The 20,086-nt window shown below is 41.2% G+C and overlaps 1 protein-coding gene across 3 annotated transcripts in view; it reads right to left on the bottom strand.

Annotated features, from left to right (window-relative positions):
• Positions 1 to 20,086, bottom strand: part of lhfpl2a (LHFPL tetraspan subfamily member 2a) — a 61,679-nt gene that overhangs the window by 24,780 nt on the left and 16,813 nt on the right. For 2 of the 3 annotated variants that reach the window (XM_021311338.2, XM_012853916.3), the window contains one exon: positions 9,650 to 9,737. The exons of the other annotated variant lie outside the window; for it this stretch is intronic. The gene's annotated coding sequence lies outside the window, so the exon portion shown is untranslated. The remainder of the gene's footprint in view (positions 1 to 9,649; positions 9,738 to 20,086) is intronic. 3 annotated transcript variants of the gene reach the window in all.

Raw genomic sequence — 20,086 nt, 5'->3', positions numbered from 1 at the left:
CAGGCCGCCAAGCAGAGATAGCAGAGTGGAGGAAACAGGGATGGAACAGAAAGGACGTATGGAAATAGATGGATAGATTTCACCCAGAGCTGAAGAAGTTTCCACTTGAGGAAAACTGTTTTCTTTTAAAAGAGAAATCAGATGATGGTTGTTATAAAAACTCTTAAAAACAGCAAAGCAAGTAAGACAAAGAGGGTGTCAGAGACCCCGGAGTGGCTTAACATAAACTGAATGTCCCTATTGTGTTTTCTTTTCAACTCTGTTTGGCACATCTTGGTCGCCGAAAAGCACCACAACTGTGCTGTCAAACAACAGATATGCAAGTGACAAATTGAATCCTCAGCGCTTCGCATTGGCTTGTCTGCGGACTCATAAAAGTCTGAGTTGAGTTTGAATCCCACAGAGGGGGCCTGTTGCAGCCATCTGGCCACTTCAAGAACCAATCCGCAGCCACGTGGAGACAGATGTTTAACATGCACGCGCAGAAGGGGGAGAAAAAAAAATTCAAGCTGAACCCACAGATCGAGTCAGGCTGGATGGTACTTTTAATCGTTATTGACCCAATACAAAGAAAGATTCCAAATCCACATCTTTCATAAGCTGTAAAGTCTCAGTCTTACAAGCGGGGCAGGAGGAGTAAAACCTCACAGAAGCAGAAATGTTTAAACTAAGGCAAATATACATATATTTATGTGAAATCAATTCTGCTCACCTTATGTATAATTTTCCAGCTATAGAACGACATATCATGGTCAGATCGTTTTTATTCATTATTTTGCATTATATAATCTAAAGAAAATCTGCCCTCCCCACAAAACCAAGCGTCCACAAAACTGGTCATTTTACAAAGGATCAGAGTCCATTTGTATTTTTTTATGTCCCCTCCCCTACCAATATGCATCTGTATTTAATCAAATTCCTCCCGTCAGAGGTGTTTACTTGTATTCTGTAAGCCTGCAGGAAAATCCTGGAGTCGTATGTGAGAACCAGCGCTTGGATTGCAGGAAATTCTGGCAACAATGGAAGCGTTTTGTCAAGAGGCCCAGGGCAACGTGGAAACGAATTCGAATCTGTCACTAGCCACATTGAAGAGCCGCTCAGCTCTTGTGCCTCTTGTGATGTCATCGACTCCAATAAACACAAAGCAGAATCAGCCTTTATTTTTTTCCTCAGTGAGCTTTTGAAACCGTATTTTTTTATTATGGTGAAATCCTGTGGTGGAAGTCTACAATTCAGTCTATGCTATGTTTTTGTTGTCTGTGTAGATTTATATATATATATATATATATATATATATATATATATATATATATATATATATATATATATATATATATATATATATATATATATATATAAACCATGAAATTGATCCGTTATTCGTGAAGATCTAATTTGTTCTTCCGCTGAACACCTCTATGCATTCTACACGTCTTAGTGATACAGTGCATTTGAGGTTAATCGGTTTATGGAAAATATAGCTTTGAGGTTTTTTTGAGATAGGCTACTTTCACACTGCAGGTCTTGATGAACAAATTTTTTTTTTTTTTTGCGTTGTTATTCCTACAACTGTAGAGTTCAGAAAAAGTGTTTCTTTATCATTACTTTTGTTTTTACTATTTATTTATTTAGCTTTCCTGTCGCACTTTCAAGTGCCAGAACCTCAAACAAGCTTTTAAATCAGACGATGACAACCTGAGCGAAAACAAAACGCAGGTTCAGCTTCCAGCTGATGAATTCATTTTTGAAAAGAGAAAAAATGACTTAGTGCGGGGGTGTCATTTATCTGTGCGGCATAATTGTTAACTTATGAACTATCGGGGGAGCGTGGCAAGATCGTAAACACGCAGATGTGTCGAAAATGCGAGAAAATCCCTGTGGTCAGCAACAGGGGAAGCAGGACAGGAGCGTGGGAAAGAAACACCAAGGACGGTGAAAATACTAGCGCACATGCCAGAGTGTTGAACAGACCTACAATATAGCCTTTCAGCCTTTAGGGAGTACACCTGTCAGAGGTGTAGGGCGAACTGCTGAGAGTGGAGGTGCCGCTAACGATTAAGACTTACTAATACTCTGACTGTGATAAAAAGCTGGAGGAGTTGTAGCAACAATGGCACTATAGGGAGAAAAAGGAAACAATCTTCTGCATCCCACAAGCCTTGCTTTACAATAAACACTTCCATGGTGCATGATAAAATCTATATGAAAACACGGACATAAGTGGGGGGAAAAAAAATTCACGTTTCTCTTTGATCTTTTTTGGGTACGGTTACTGTTTCCCCTAAAAGCATCTGTTTGTGCAATCTGACCGACTGTATGTCAGCGTGGTTGAGATCTGACACGGAGCAGGAGTCATTCTGCTCAGAGGGGATGGAGGACCCTTCAAACGTGCCTCTGTGGGAGGATGTCAACTGTGCCTCATCTCCTCATCCTGACCAAAACACCCGTAGCCCGCTTCGCCCGCGCAGGAAGGAGGTACAAAACAAAGACCGTCTGACATATTTATCCCTGGCCTCAAAGTGGGTGGTCAGCCCGGCCGACCACAGACGGAGAAAGGTCTCAGTGACTTCTTGCCCGGGGATCATTTTTGCTTTTTGCCTCTCCCCGCTCTGAAACCATCTGTACGGCATCGTTGAGCAGCTCCACATCGGCTTGTTATGTCTGAGCTGAGCGTTAAAGAGGTTGAAGAGGAGCAGCGAAACAGAGATCCATCCCTGAGCTGTAACAAGAGAGATACCCACAGGAAAACTGGAATAACCATTTTTTAAAAAGCCAAAATAGAAAGAAAAGCTAGAAGAAAACTCCTTAAAATGCCTACAAACACGTCGTCATGCTGCCATAATCAGGCTTAATTGTTACTTCAGGTAACGCTTCCTCAGCAAAGCAAATTTTATATTAGCATCTCAGTTTGAACCTGTAAGTATTTTGATGTTGATGTTTAGTATTTTTGTTGATATTGTTAAAAAAAACGACATAAGATGTTCACTCAAGTCTTCCTTAATGACTGAAGACCCGACAGATCTACCAGCACAGCTAGTTAAGGTGTAATGTAGGCTAACATTTTATACGCAGTCATGACACTTCAAGCTTGCTCAGTGGCATTTCCTGCTCACAGGTTACCTTTTGCTATACCCTTCTGTTGCATGGTAATACTAAAGCAAATGTTAAAAGATGTGGAAGTGGAGCAAAAATCAGAAGTTTCTAGCCTGTGTTACAAAACGGTCCCCACAAAAAGGCTGGAGAAGCATTTTGTTTACATAACCCATTGTTGAAGCAGTGTCACAGCTTTCCTGTAGCGAGACAGTTTGAAATGGCTTTTGTCATTTATCGGTTTTGTAAACGATAACGTTTACAAAAGCACAAACAAAAAAAAACGGATGGATTTTCATTTTAAGGAAAACTCAGAGCTCAAACTTTAGAGTTAGAGAGGGTTGCTACGTGTTTGCTGGCAAACAGTTCACGGACACGCAGGGTAACGTCTGTTGATTGCCAAATATGCCCTATATTGAGGAATCTTCTGTTATTTACCACAATAGCCCAACAAGCTAAAACCTTGTGTTGTATTAAAAATGTATTTTTAACATTCAAATTTATGATGACAGAGATGATGATACAGGTGAGCCACTCAAAGGAGATTCTCTCCCTGTAGCGCCGCCGCCAATTCCTCAGAAATTGTGTTTCCATCAATGTTTTTTAATGTGCATTTTGATGTAATGCATCGGATAAGGTTGATGGAAACTGCAAAATTCGAATTAAGTTACAGTTTCGAGAAAAAAAAAAGTTTTTACGCTCGCTTGAGGTGGTTTTTCTCTTTTTCAAAAGAGTAACTACACTAAACACAACACTGACTGTCAAATCAGTTCTGACGTAGCGAATATTTACCTCACACGACTGATCGGCTGTTTCTGCTGCAGCCGTCTTCCTGCATGTTCCCATAACACTCGAAAATAGGGCCGGAAGCAACATCAGGTACGCGTGGAGTGACGAAGAGACTCGAGCATCTCTTAGTCTCATCCGTGGAATAACAATAGCAACACATTCATTAAAACTTTGCTGCATTACTGATCTGTGGTCCGTAGTTGGCAACCCCTACATCCTGTTAATTACTGCGTAACGTCAACGCATGATGACATTACGCTTTGCGTCACCTGGTTAAGTCGCTACAAACCGTTAGATGAAAAGACGTCTGATTTGCATCAGGATGTCCAGATAAAGTCATTAAGAGCCTACAAAAGCAGATATTGCCAGATGCAACTTCTTCAATAAAATCAAGTTGATGGGATAGAAATAAAGACTACAATTTTCAGTCCCCCCCCCCCCATTTTTTCTGTAATGCAAGTCATATATTCAGGACATTCACCAACATTAGTGCTTACCACAAGTTCATCTAGTATCAAGTAGAGCTTGCGATGTGGCATCCAGTGCTTGTCAGTGTCAGGACAGAGCCTTCAAAAGTCTCCAATAACATTAGAGACATTGGCGAGACTTGTTGGTTTCTTTGAAAAAGAGTTGTCAAGAGGGTCTGAATACTCAGTAAACGGCACTAAGTTTGCAACACTGCTCTCGACCTCAACTAAGTGGTTTTAATGTCAGAACATTAGACGTCAGTGAGGGAAACCTTTTCCGGTAAAGCTGTGTGGCTGAAACGAAAGCTGTAGAGAGGAGATGGAAATATCACATTTGATTTCATTTTCTCCAATAGCTGGATGGACAACTCATTTTCTTTGGTCTTTGTTTGCTTTGAACCCAAAGTGGAAAGACAGCAACACTGTTTATTTGTTTTGTCTGTTTAGTGCAACTTATATTGTTATGGCAGATTTCAACACAATTATTGCCTATCGCATGTTTTCATAATATGGTGCAGCCCTAGTTGCTCATTTCATTTTTTTTTTAAAAGTAAGCTATTATAGAGCCGACCTATGCCACAGAAAGCAGCATTATGTGCCATGTTGCTTCACATCACAGTAAATTTACATGGTACTAGTATCATTAAGATCAAATTAGTAAAGCTCCGCACTACAAGCTATATTTCAAAAGTGTTTGATAAAATGTATTCAACGTGGCGAGATTACCATGTTGGCAGAAGATCAGTTACCTTTCAAACCAAGATATTGACACAATTATTGATGATTTGAGGGGAGTGGTGGCCTGATGCTTAGAGAGCAGGGCGATTGCATCCTGGAGAGGCTGTAAGGTTCTGGGTTTGACTCCTACACACTGCCACTCTGGGTCCCTGAGCAAGACCCTTAGCCCCAAAAAGCTGACCGGGTGCCGCACAGCGGCAGCCCACTGCTCCCTGAGGATTGGGTTAAATGCAGAGGACAAAGTTCACAGGAATGTATCTTATAATGACAAAGGTAATCATTATTATTTTTCACACAAGTGAAAGGCCAGTGTTGCTTTTACGTTCTTTCAAGTTGTGAATATTCCACTATGTGAAAACCCCCCTAAGAAATTCTTGACACCTCTTTCCTCTGACAGCTGATTAACTGAGGAGCCCTGAGGGCTCCGAATCCTCCCCCATGTCAAGGAGTCAAAGTATTTGAGGCCCTCGGGTCTAACACTGTTTCCATTATGCTTAACTACGGCCAGCCCCGCCTGTGCCTTGCTTACTGCCCTCGGGGGGCCACAAACAAGAAAAGACTCCTTCCACCTAAAATCCTTTTTTGTGGGCCAGATTTCAGGAAAAAGCAAGTCACCCAGCTAAACTGGACAGACGCAGTATTGGGCCCTTTAAGTGTTGATTTTCCCTTTGTTTTATGCTTGGGGAGAGTTAGGTTTAATCCTAACTTCCCCGTGGCTCTGACCTTCCTGCTCCCAGTGGAGTTTCCCACAATAGCACAAAACAACCTAAACTCCCCCGCAAACCGAGACCTCGGAGCCTGCTTCATCCCAACGCTCCTGGGGGGGGGGGGGGGGCTGACGCTGCTGTGGGCACTCTGAGCTCAACCTGATCCTCTGCTCCAAATCAAAAAGTAAGCACTGCTGAGAAACATTAGCAACACCCTCTCTCTCTCTCTCTCTCTCTCTCTCTCTCTCTCTGAGTTAAGTTTTGGATCATAAAAGAATCAAGTGATATCATCCTCGCTCTCAGCAAAGAAAGGCTAGATCAGAACGTTAGGAGACGAGGTATGTGGACAAATAAGGAGAGAGGGAAAAGGACAGAGGGGGAAACAAAGAGGACAAGGGAATGTGACAAATGAAGAAGTGTGTTGCTATTGTTATGCTGGTTTCGAGGGAGTAAAATGAGACGCGTAGATACGCCAACTCGCAGACAAAGTGTTGAAGTGTCGTAGAAGTCAAGCTCTTTTTGTGAGATACTAACGGAAACTTTGTCCGTGTCAGATTATACCACTGGAGTATCGTCCAGACACTTTGGGGGGGGGGGGGAATTAGTCTGACGCAAGCTGATATGGGAGGGGGTCCTGTTCGAAGAACACGTGAGGCAAGGCTTTACCGGGAGGACGACTCGTGGCAGAAATGGACCACTTTGACCAAGTTAAAGATGAAACCTGAGCACTGCTTTTTTTGATATCAGTAAAAAAAACAAGGACGAGATAACAGGAAGCGAGCTGCTGACAAGAAGTTTCCCCCATTCAAAAGGCGCAGCGACAAACTAGTCGTTTGTTTATTATGTTAGCTGGGGCTTTCCGAATCAATGGCCTTCACAGGTGGCCCTGCTCAGTATGTCCAGCTCCATTGTTTTCCTCTGTATTTCAAAAACACCCCCTTACCCCCACACACTCGCACTTCCTTATCCACCACATAGATATGAACGATTGATTTTAGGCTCTGGTGAGGCAGACAAGGAGTCTATTAGTCCCTTTACTCTGCTCATTAGATTAGTTTTACAAATGTTAGTGTCTTGAAGAACATTCTGTGTCTGACAACAAACTTATCACATATCACAATTCAGAGACAAAGGGTTTAATAGTTGTTGTCGGGAGAGGAAATACCGTCCTATGGAAAAACATTAAATCGCGTTCGAGTTGCTCCAATACTATGGCTGATTTGAGGGGAAACTGAAGAATGTTTTCACAGTTTCATCTACTTTTTACAAAGCACCTATCATGTTATCAGGTCTGTTTTACCGTCAGGGATTCAAGGGCTTTGCAAAAAAAAGTGGATGGAGTAACGGAAATACTCTTGAAGTGCATGCATGCCACCACCGTGCTCAACGGTTGTTACCTTGCTGAGTTTCAGAGCTACACCACTACTTCTCTAAATAGAAATATATACTTTTCTTGCCATTGTGACCAAATAGCACCGGCTTTAAGTTGTACTTAGCGGCACGTGAGCAGCTGCAAATTTCAGGCGACCCCCCGAATGCATTGACTTTGCTGTCAACGAGCCTCCACGGTGCACGGGCAATATCCAATATAAGGCTGTAAGCTGCTTGAACATTTAAGTTGTTGTGGATCATTCTAGCCAATAGCTTTTCATCTGATGCTGACAGTTTAGGTTGGGGGCTTAAAAGTTGATCTTCCAACAATAAACCTCAAACTAGTTTACGCAGTCAATATTTAGTTTCTCAAAGGACCTTCCCAAAGCCTTGTACTCTACCCTATCAGAAATTTGTAAAATCTGAGTCTGTACTATGAACACCAAGCAGTTTATTTCACCAATAAAGCTACAGAAGTAGAGTTATCAAAAAATCCAGCCAGAATTAGGATGGTTGCTGGGGATTTAAAGTTTATGTCAAATCTTTAGAAAGATCATATTGAAACATTTGACAAAATATTCACAGTACATTAATAATGTATTCACTAAGACTTTGAGTTTGGCCCAACATCTATGTTTACATGCACAAAACTTCCCGATTGGATTAAATAATCGGATTGTACCGTTTATATGGGCACACAATCAATTAATCCGATCTTAATGTGCGTGTATATGCACCTGGCTTTATTCAGAATACAACCACTCTGACATGCGCAGTAATCAAATTCCCCTAAAAAACACAGTAGAAGAAGTACTTTCGGCTTTGCTAAACATAAAAAAATAGTCAACAAAGCAGTATTATATGAGTTTGTTTGTCTTCCGAGTGCCATGTTCTAATTATGGCTGAAATGTTACTGAGTAAGCATCAATTTTGAGCTCTTTTATTGTTTTCAAACAGAAAGGTTGTATCGGGAGCCCTGGCAGTTTTGGTTCCCGAAGTGTTTCCGCCACTCACCAACACGGAAATACGTCACATTTACATCGGGCGCACATGTGCACTCTGGTCAGTTTGCCTCATTCGGAATAACTTGAACCTGACAAGCGTTTATATGCACATTGATCAGATTATCAATCGGCATAAACCACCCCTCTCATTCAATTACAATTTCATTCCTATTGAGCTTAATCCGATCATCATATTGCGATTGGTCTGTTTAAATAATGCTTTTTTATTCCAACCGGCCCTTTATTCTGATTACTGTTGTCCATGTAAACATAGCTAGTGAGTGACAGTGGGTGACAGACTATAAAAGGTTTTCAGGCAGACGGATGTAAGGTAGCATATGCTAGAACCATTGAGGCTATGTATGGGGACAGATGGTATTTCCCCTTGGAAAAAGTGTCAGGAACCCAAGTGATATCATCAGAAGAATAGCAGGAAACTGTGTTTGCCTTCGTTTTGTCTTTCTCCAGAGGAAAAGCTTTATTCTGGAGTCACAGCGCCTGTCTCACGTATTAGCATCCCTGGTAAAGATATTAAATCTATAGCATTTTAAAATTTTAGCTTCTGTTGCACTGGTATAATTTGATATAATAAACTGCCTTTAATGTGAGTACTTTTATTCAGTGGGGGAGGGGGGGGGGCTCTCATGACTTACTGGAACTGTCTGCTTTGCTCAGGTGGGGCTAAGACTGAGTTTTTACTGACAAAAACGTCTGGTAGTTTTGATGTTAAAGAAAGTACCTCCTGTCCAATGTAAATTACGGTGGAGGATCGGTGAAAAAATAAAAACTTCTACCTGAAAACTGTAAATGTAGCATTTTTTCAGCAGGAGAACGATAAAAAGATGAGCGCATTAGAGACGAGGCAGGAGCAGCAGGGATCTCAGACTCCAGTCTTTAGAGGACCAGTGTCCTGCTGATTTAAAATGTCCATCTGTTTCAACACACCTGAATAAGGCATTCGGGTCATCAGCAGGACTCCGCTGCACTTGATTACACGTTGAAGAGGTAATTCCCTGATTTGATTCAGGTGGATTGGACCAGCCTTACATCTAAAGTTTAGATGTTAGTCTGGTCCAATCCACTAGGCAACGTTTAGATTCTGAACGTTGCAGGACACTGACCCCTAAGGGCACGGAGCGTGAAACGCCTGAACTAAAGATATTGTGCAAAGATGAATGATCAAAGATCCTTCTCTCTGCATGGCCAAATCTTATGAAATGTTCCAGGTATAGTCTAAGTTTCGTCTTGTTGGACAAAGAGGCCTCCTACAAAGTATCGACTGTAAGGGTGCAAAATAAGTTAGGCACTAGGGATTGTGTTCACAATTACTTTTTAACATTTATTTTTTTCCCTATTAAAACTGTTTTCTCTTACATTTTCATTCAGAGAATATACCTTTGCTATAAACGATGAATGTATCTTCAGATTTTGTGGCAAACACCGCATATGGCGTGAATGATATTAAATGGCAAAAAACACCAACCTCTTGCGTAGAATCTGACAGTGAAAGCAAGCAGGTCTCCTCAGAAAAAGCGCGATAATGTCAAACGTCTCTCTTGGTGCAGCACAACCTGAGGAGGAACAGCAGACACAAAAGAGCACTGAGTCCAAACGACAAAACCATACCCTCTCCAGAGGCTAACGGTTTAGTCATCGCTGGCTCCCCTGCAGTAACAAGCATCCTTTTCTCATTGCTCATTGGCATTTTCCATCTAAACATGTCACAGGGAAGAAGGTGCACCTGGAGAAACTTAAACGGTTTCACATGTTTCGTGAAAACGAGAGCAGAGGCTGACGTCTGAGATGCTTGTCAGGGCAAAGTTGCATAATGTCGAGCACAACATAATAGTTTGCGTTAGATCTGTGAGAAAGCGAGGCGTAAATCCCTCGCTTGACGCCTCGCTTTAGCTCGATAGGAGCAAAACGTTAACATTTTCTAGCTCCACTCTTGTAGGTTCTACTTGTTTTTGCGTCTGAACGTGAACGCACTCATTGCTTTTGTTAACTTATAAAACCAGATTAGCTGAAACTGCACAGATATTGATTTATATGGGTCAAGTCCAACAGAAGCAGGCTCGTGGACACATTTAATTAGCAAATTGCTGAGACAGCCCCTTTGCAACAGTTCACATCGGTATCCATCAATATCGTTAAACCAATAAAACACAGCGATTGAATTTAGTTCGAAAGGTCTGCCCCATTGGGATGTTTAACCCTTTAGAAAAGTTATTGTCTTTTTTGTCTTTACCTTGCCCTCTACTAGTAGGCTTCAGCTTTCTGCTTCACAAGATTTCTGTTTAGGTTCAGTTATTGCAGTTTGTTATGTATCATACAGCAGCTTAAAACAAGAGTTGAAGGAGAATAAAATAAAACACAGTAAAGACAGGCCCACCATATTGAAGTTATATATATCCTTATTTTCTAATCAGTTGTTCTTTTAGGATCCTGCAGGCCTGTCCTGACAGAGGGAGGCAAACATCTTAATACAAGCTAGTTTTGTAAAATCTGATGTTTACTTTTAACCTTTTGATATAAAGACTTTTTCTTCTCTTGACATCATAAAGCAAATTTCAAAAGTTAAGCACAAAGCTGAAAGTTCTGTTGGCCTCTTACACAAAATGCCCACCGGATGGTAGGGGAAACAATTAGAACTAGCTTAGCTAGTCGTTGAAGCAATGTGGGAGTGAGCAGGCAACGTGCACGGTTGCCCACAGTCTAAAAAGAAAAATAGATAACTTACAAACGGATAGAATAACTGAAAAATTGTTTTCTGTCTCGTTCACATGGCAAGATTTTAAACCGGGGACAAGTCATCCAAAACAGGGACTGTCCCCAGAAATCGAGGACATCTGTTGACCCTATTTTAGCAACTTGTTTGAGACAATTGATCAGCTTAAAACATGAGCAGGTGAAGCAGAAACCTGCTTTAGGAAATGTTATGTTCATTGGTTAACATTTGCTATAAGGCTTTTTAACTGGACTACTGAAGCAAACTCTAAAAGTTGTAAAATTATAGCAAAAATCTAAACGTGTTTGTCTCTATCACACAACGATGCATAATGGATAAAGGGAAAGACGGTTTAAGATAGCTTAACTAGTGGTTGAGGTCACCAATTGTGCAAATTTGTGCATATTCTCATAAGAAGGAATGGTGTGTTTTCCTGATTTTCAGATTAAAATGATGAAAAATGAGTAGCTACAGCTTTTCACAACTCCACCGCAACAAATCTGTTGGCAGCATGTCGTGGAAGATTTAGCAGCTTCAAGTTTAAGCTAACATTAAAGCTGAACTAAAACCAAAGCATTAAACTGCCATCACCACTAGATTGTAGCTACTTTGCCCGCTTCGTACAAATGGCACACAAACGTCAAGCTGGAGACAATCAACTAATGGCTAACCATTTCCCCCCCCCATTTGTATGACTCCTGGAACTCTTCTAATGCATATTGTCCATCAAGCCGAGCACTTCGCTCAGTAAACTCCCAGGTGAAAGTGTCACCTAATGCTGAATTTGCTGAGAAATGCAAACTCAGGCACAAAGGGAAAGATTAACTGAAAATAGCTCAAGGCTAATACCTCAGTATCAACACCTGATTGAATGAATGTTCAATCAATCATTTGTCCCTGCAGCAGCCCTGAGGACAGCCAGGTTCAGTGGATTGCATAGCGGTAAAACACCTACATGGTTAAAGCTCAATAGAGAGAAATATATTCATCTAACCAGGCAATCAGGATCTCTCATCAATCTATCTTTGGCTTCTGCTTACATCATCTGCAAAAAAAAAAAAAAAAAAAAACTAGGCATGCAAACACGCCATAACTCAGCTGCAGGAAGACATGGGGAAACAACTTATTCCCAAGAGGTAAGCACACACTTTGCCAGAGCCAAAGAAACAGCTGCGAAATGGTCAAGACAATTGGAAGATTGGAAGTGCTTTTTTTTAATTATTCATGCACTAACATCTTAAAGAGGTTAAACAGGAGGTTTTGGCTACTATTATGTAAATCTAGAGATTTTAAACAGAATATAGCCTACAGATAAAAGTGATGGCAAAGATATAACGCAAATAACTTTTTTAGTAACCCTTACTCAAAAGCTGTATCTTGTCTTCTTCTGAAATTTTGACTCAATCTACCTACTTACCGAACGTTCGACAAATGTAGGCTCAAACCAAACAAAAACGCAATGAGTTTCAATAAATAAAGGCTAGTTCTGTCAACAACAAGCAACAAATCATCTGCTTGTCATGTAATATCAGAGGTGATATGAATACACGTTATTTCATATCAAAGAGATGTCTGTTTCACAACGCGGCATCAGGTCAGCATGTGACTGTGTCTGGTGAAATAAATGTAAGATATCACAATCAGTCACAGATAATAAAGCTGAGCGATGCAAGATTAACATCCTGTAGCTTTGTTTGACATAGATACAGTAAGAAAGGAAGTAGTGCTTGAGTTGTTATGTTGACAGAGTCAATATAACACGTTGATAAGTTGTTGGGCCGACCGCCACCACTCTGTTGCAAAAGCAGAGAGGACACCTCCTGTTTAACTGGTAGCATTTTGGATATTGGGAAGAAGAAAATAAACCAACAGAAAAGTCGACAACCAAAGTACAAATGGTTCGTGACAATATCCTGACTAGCTAACAATTAGCCACTAATGCACGTACACTAAATTGAAGGGCTGGTCAGAGGTTTTGAATGAGTCTGGACTCCATTTGACTTCCCTCCTTCAAACGCAAAACTGTTTAGACAATCAAACTTGAATTAAATAAAACAGTGTCAAATCGATTAAACTTTTATTCTGATTGGGAAAACACAAAAAGGGTCCATCTTAAGGGTTTTTGTGGCATTATGTGGCATTTTTTTTAAGCATTTATATAATTTAAAGCTGAAGAAATAGAAACGTTCTCTTCCGCCCACCCACTGCATGCATCGCGTTTAAATTGCATCTGGTGCTGAGATAAATACACTATAACCAGAATGTATCCAATTAGCAATAAGATCCATCACCCAAGCAGTGGAACAACAAACTGTATTTTAACCACAAAAACACGGAATACGCCTTGAATAAACCATTGCTTACAAAACAGCTTCCGTGGGATAACTGTGACTTTAACTAATAAACCACATGTTAGCATGCGGTTTATTAGGGGCTCTGAATCTGTAATCAGGCCATCATAAAACCAACACTGATAGCACGTTGGCTGGGATTTGGTTCATTAGTTAGCCATTTTCTATAATAAAGTAAGAAGGCCGAGAGAAAGCACGTGTTACTGATTGGATCTGATAATAGACACTGCTGCAACATCTGATTAGAGGATAAGATAAAACTAGGCTATTTTCTACCTCTCACCCTATGCCGTGAGCATACTTTTTGACCTCAAGGAAACCTCAGTAGCAATCCTTGTTGGGTTTATTCCAAATTGCCACAGCTGAGAGGATTTTTTTTTCCCCACAAGTGTTACAATCCGACTACTATTTTTGCCCTCTAAAGTGATGCCAGAAAATGCCCCAATGTGCATAAAACTCGGTAATGCCTCTCAGTAGAAGCTGTGTTGGATACCAGGCTGTGGAGTTCAGCTGCCGGGCCCTTCCACAGCTGGAGGCTGGCTCTTAAGTGGGGACTGAAGGTATGTTCTCTGCAGCCAGGCTCACCACAAAAGGGTCTTTCTTATAGTATTTAAGGGCTCTGGGAACAGGGGAATGGGCTGGATAGGGTTGCAATAGGTTGCCGTCTTTCAGCGAAGCCGTTTTAGGGAGCCCTCTTAATAAGCGATTAACAATCGTCAATTAGGATCGCTCTACGTTAAAAGCTGTAGAATGATGATGTGCTGGTTTATTTCTCCACTGAAACCGAAGGCTCATTTGTTATTTTTGTACCTACAACAAGTAGAAGTTCAAACCAAAACACTGAAATAATTAATTCTCTATTAAAATAAAAAGGATTCAGACTACTTGATTTTTGCAGCGCATGGCGTTTTATTGTACATTTTTGCAGCATCCCTCACCGTCTGTTGTTTATTGTTGTGTCTTGTCTGTGCTTGAACATTTACATTTCAAAGTTCCAAGTCATGGGGAAGTAAGAGCAAGCTATTAACAATGTAACTATGTTTAAGCCTCTTATTTCAAAGTAGGAAAGGAAGTAGACAGAGTCAGTAAACGAAGACTGCTGGTCTTGCTGCCACCACCCATTGGCCTAGTATAAACTTTTGTTCTCTGCCAGCATTTTGGTAACCTGACTCTCGCCAGACGTATGTCGCTCCGCCTAGTTTCATTTACATCTGGGACATCTCCCATAGAGAGTGATTTCTCCAACCAATTTTATGGTCTAGCCAATCAGGACGCAGGGCTGGAGTTTCATAGATGTGACGTAGTGGAGAAGCGACCGTGACGTGAGACTGTTTTGATAGCAATGGCGGCTCGTCGAGGAAGCAAGCGTTAACATTGATGCTGCTATTTCTTCCGTGTTGTCCAATCTACCTAATATTGTTTTATTAAAAGAACATCAGAGAACGCCTCTGAAGGCTTTGGTTGGTGGCAACTATGTTTTCGGCCTTCTCCCGACTGCATTTGGCAAGTTTTGTTTTAGCGGTTAGCGCGAACCATGTTAGGAGGCCTTTAGTCCTCAACGTGGTCGGCCCGGGATCGACTCCGACCCGCAGCGCTTTGCCGCCTGTCTTCCCCCCTCTTCCTGTCAGCTCACTGTCAATAAAACGCATGCCACTAGAGCCACAAACACATTTACCTGCGTCGCTCTCATCAGCGTCACGGGTTGGCTTCGGTGTGAGGGGTTGAAATAGCACGTGACGTCAATAAAGATGACAGACAAGTGGCTTATCCAATCATATGCAAGGATTTTTGATAAGGCCCAGCCTTCAAAAAAGGCAATTCCTATGGAGATGTCCCAGATGTATGTGAGTGGAGCTAGGCGGAGCGACATCCATATGGCTAGAGTCAGGTTAGCATTTTGGGTCTTTGGTAAAAAAAAAAAAAAAAATACAAGACAGATACAAGTTATTTCTAGCCTTCTGACAATAACACAACAGACTAATGAACGGCTAACATTGGCAAAGGTTCCAGTTCCATCTGCGCTAAACTGAAGTGCTCTGACACAGGCTTTTAAAGAGTCTAAAATCCATTTAATGATCACAAATTCAAAACCGAAAACACTAAAACTGATCAAACCTAGACTGGATAATTATACACATTTACTGTACATTTCTGCAGTCCCTCTTGTAAGCTTTGGTGTAAACGTGAGTCTGCTTTGTATTGTAAAGGTGAAAGGGTAGCACACCAAAAACCTACTGGAATGCTACGCTAAGTCAGAGTTTAAGCATCAAAGGTTGAATTTCGTTGAGGCGCACCAAGTCGGTCACATGTAAAACAACATCAGCATCGCAGGAATAAACCTCTATTGTGATTTACAAGTCGTAGGTGCTGAACCTGGGCATGATGTCACTCCTAAATCTGAATTCTTAATAAAACGCAATGTTGTACTTACTATTTACTTCCTATAACATGCAATGTGAAGAGATGTATTTCTTAGTTTTCCCGAGAAAACAGCACAAATTTCATCTGGTCTCTTTTTTGTCAATCCAATATCATTTAAAGCGTTTTCTTTTGAGCTAGATGTATTTTTTAATCACGATTGTCAAGATTTGAGGTATAGCGGGGTTTTAGAAAGTTAGCTTTATAAGTGCTAAAAAAAAAGGCGTAGACTCGAGAATAAAGTAACGCAGAACTACTTAGAAAAAATTTTAATAAGATGCAATCTGTCTTTCAAGCTGTTTTTAATCCTTGTGTTAATCCAGTGAAACCGTGGTATTTTTACTCATGGTTATCATACCCTGAGAGCCAAAGCCAGACACATGCCTAGTCATGATGCCACAAAAAAAAAAAAAAAGAAATCAACTTGGTGCTGGTAGAAGCTTTATGTTTGCAATCAAGGTAGCCAGGTTTTTCTATCTAACTCTGGGCAACAAAACTTTAAGCTAGGTTCCCAAACACTGAACTATTCATTTGAAGTGTTTCCATAAACAAACATGAAGGAGCCAAATGTGGACACTGTTTAATTGAAATCATGGGTTACACTGTATCTGGCAGGTTGGAAAGAAAACATGACAAGCTGTTCTTTATTTGTTGATCCCATCCTCTGTGCGCTCTTTGGGTCTGTGGGCTGTAATAAGAGGCATGTGAGTCTGAGCGCGGAGCATTCTCATTAAAATACCCAGCTTGCATTCCCCTATCCCCCAGGCCGGCGCACACAACATAGGCAGGTGTCAGGAAGCGGCCAGCCCCCGGCCACATTTCTTCTTCCTGCACTGACGACTGTACGCGGAAGCCATTAAGAGCCATTAAGCCATTAAGAGAAATTGCTAAATGAGCTGGTGAGTGAATGTTTAAAGAGTGCCGAAGATCAGGTGCTCGCACAGGTTTGTGTGTGGCTCTTAAGCTGGGTGTGAACAGTAAAAACTGCATGTGTAATTGTTATCCAAGGAAGACATCTGCTTCTAGAGTTTACCAAAATACAATTGGCATTGTTTGTTTAATTTGTGTTACATAAGAGCTCTGCCATGAGACTAGGACTGAATAGGAATTACAGAGGTCTACAAAATAAAAAAAATAAAAAAACACAACCAAACTGACCGACACAGGCCTAATTATTCTCTCAGGGTCTGCTTTAGTAGCATATTTTCTTGTAACCATAAAGCTGTTGCTGCGTCAGCACTGGAACAACGTTTCCACGGGGGTTCAAACTTACACAAGACAACTAATACGCTTCTACATTACTGTTCGGTTTAAAACAGCAGTCCGCCCAAAATGAGACCTCGCTTGGTTGCTTTGTAAAAAGGCCTGGAATGTCCAGACAGTAAAGGTAAAACATAAAAAGGATGTATAAAAATCTGTTGCTGTCGAGGGTAATAAGTATTGTCTGCTGCTGGTCAGCTGAGCAGCTGGGTTACATTATTTTAGGAGCCAGCCCCTAACAAAAGAGGGGCTTTGAAAACGGTGCCAGTAGCTCTTCAAAGAGAAAAAGGGAAACGCTGTCGAGTTTCTGATGCTGCAGGCGGCTTCCGCTTTTGGGTCCGGGGGCACGGCTCTCCCCGGTGACGGCGACGGCGAGACAGAAAACAATCCCGTTCTACGTTCACACCAGGTCTTGAAAGGATAGCTTGTATTCAGCAGACTGTTTGCTGAGGACCTTCCTCCCAACTGTAAGGGGAACAGACGCCGCTCAATGCCAGGATGGTTATCAGATCTCACTGCGAAGTCATTTATCAGTCCTCAAACAGTGACAGCTGGACTCCAGTTGACAAACTTCTTGGCTTACATCAACACACATGCAAACCTTCTCAACACCCCTGAGCAAAAGATGGAGGATTACAATTACATCTCCATGGTTTCTTTGTGACATGCTTTGTCGTGAACATTTAACGGTTCAGAAAGCTAGGCTTTTTATTAGCTAAACCAAAAGCGTCCTCCAACAACGACGTGGTAAATTCAGCACCTTAAACCAACTTTGAATGAAAAGCAATGAAAGCAAATCCTGTCTGACTCAGAGAATATCCCCGCTGCAGGTTCTGGGTTCTGGAGAGACAATATACCACAGTATATACCTGTTTTGGTCTGTAAACACCTATGGATCCTCTAGAATGAGCTAAATAGTCACGGGGAAGAGAAATGTCTGTGTTTTCCCCCTGTAGTTGTTACCCCCGTGACCTAGACTTGGATTAGTGGAAGACAATGGTTGAATGGAATGTGGTTTGTCAATTGCCTACTGGAAAAGGAAGAAGACCTCTCCTCCCACTGTATTTGTTAAAAACAAGCACTGTCGTTGTGCTTGTGATTTGACTGAGGGCTTTACTTCTCTGTTGTCTCTTAAGAGCAAGTTTTATTGTTACTACCAGCACCCTGGAAATAGGTAACATCTCAGCTTGTAAAATTTATGTTGACAATACGGTTAAATGATAGGAATCATACACAAAGCAGTGAAACCAATAAACTCCATGTGACGATGTTTGCAAAAGCCACAAGACTGAAAATACGCTGGAGACACTGTGGACTGAAAGCAGAGATAGATAGATGGCCAAAGATATTATGCTGAATTAACATAATTTTTTGGTTTGTTTCATTGTTACTACAGCAGAAAATAGGGGTGTACGCCATAAATCCGGCTCACAAGATGAGATGTTACACGATACTGGGTTTATTAGAGCGAGATTTTGGCTGTATTTTGGGGGGAAACTGAGATAAATTTTCTGTCGTGTTATCAGAGATTGAAGCAAAAAGCTGTAGATCTCAAATGTGTTTTAATGAATCTATATTTATAGGATTATCCTACATTGTCATTGTAAATATCTTAGATTTTTACAAACTAGAGATGTTTAAAACCAATCTAGACTCTTATTGATAGGAAGCAATGAAGTGGATGCTAACTTTAGCATTGACAGCATATAATCAGAATCAACTTTACAAGTTAGTGGGTACATACAAAGTATTTGTTTTCGGATTCTAACGGCAGAATTGTGTTAAAAAAAAAAACAAGCAGCAATCTACAATCTATGACAGAAAAAACGTTATTCATGGAAAGGGTAAGGACAGCGGCATGTACAAGAGAGTCTTTTTTTGTAATGTTTAACCAATCATGGTATTCTCACAGTGCTTGGAAATTATTTCCATCATGCATGTCCCTCTTTCACTGTGCCTTTTTCTGTTCCAAGTATTTGAGGCATCTTCATAGATTTGCAATAAGGACGGGCAATCTGACCAGCAGTATTTATGGATTGCGTCTGTCAGCACAGCAATCGGATAAAAAACGATTTCCTTTCGTACTTCAAAATAAAGGTCTCTAACAAAGATACAGCGGGGTATCTATTTTAAAGCACACATTGTAATATCCTGTATTAAATAAGCTTAAACTTATATCGTATGAAGTTAAATATCAACAGCAACTGACTTCTCTTTTAATATCATGAGATCTCGTTACACCTCCCGCATAATAAAAAAAATAAAAAAAGTACCATAATAAAATTTTGAGTTCCTGTTAGAACGGTCATGAAAATCTAGGCTCCACCGAGTCCTTTGCAGGGGACCTCAGAGGCCCTACATAAACCTGTAAAATGAAAATTGAAAGAAAGCTATTATGTCAGAATTGATTGTAGAAGCTGCATAACGTCTTAGAAACAATCACCTGGAGATGTTTTTTTCGCACAATAACACCACCAGTGTCAGGCTGCATCTCCTTAACTAGCCCCTAATTCCCCCTTCCACAAAGCAATTCTGACACCATAGCCCAAGCTGTGGCGTTACAACAACACCGGGCCTGTAAAGTAAAAATACGGGGTGTGCTTTACTCCCTGAGGCGCACGCTGATTACACACTTTGCAACAATTTACCCAACTATCCTGTATGTCGGTGAGTAGGTGTGTGTACATGCACCTTCTGCAAGCCTACATGCATGAAAGTGTGTTACGCCAGTAAACCACAGGCGGACGAAGCACGCAGAGATGACATCATCTCACAGTACACAGATTAGTCTGTTAGCTCAATGGGAGGCACAAAAGAAAGCTGTGACTGCATCGTTCAGTGAGGCTGGTGTGTTTTTATCACTAGGCCAGAAATTATTACCCACACTTGGACTGTATGTGTGCATGATACCTTTGTTCATATGTGGTGGAGTCACTGGGTCAGTCTCTCTTCTGCAGTAAATGACAGGTGTATGAAGTGCCCTCTTAATGTGAACCGGAGGGGAAATTCTCCAGATTGGATGTGAGCCAGATCTCTCCCAGACATGACGACAGACATAATAGGCATGAGAGTTCATGCACGCACAGACACACAAACCTATCCCTCACCCACACATGGCCGCATGAGTGGTGCCGCCAGGCTCGTGTTCACCAGATTGTGTTAT

The sequence above is a fragment of the Fundulus heteroclitus genome, chromosome 8 (assembly GCF_011125445.2).
Source record: "Fundulus heteroclitus isolate FHET01 chromosome 8, MU-UCD_Fhet_4.1, whole genome shotgun sequence".
Lineage (NCBI taxonomy): Eukaryota > Metazoa > Chordata > Actinopteri > Cyprinodontiformes > Fundulidae > Fundulus > Fundulus heteroclitus.
Note: the sequence above shows the minus strand (reverse complement) of the source record. Positions and strands in the feature narration are given on the sequence as shown.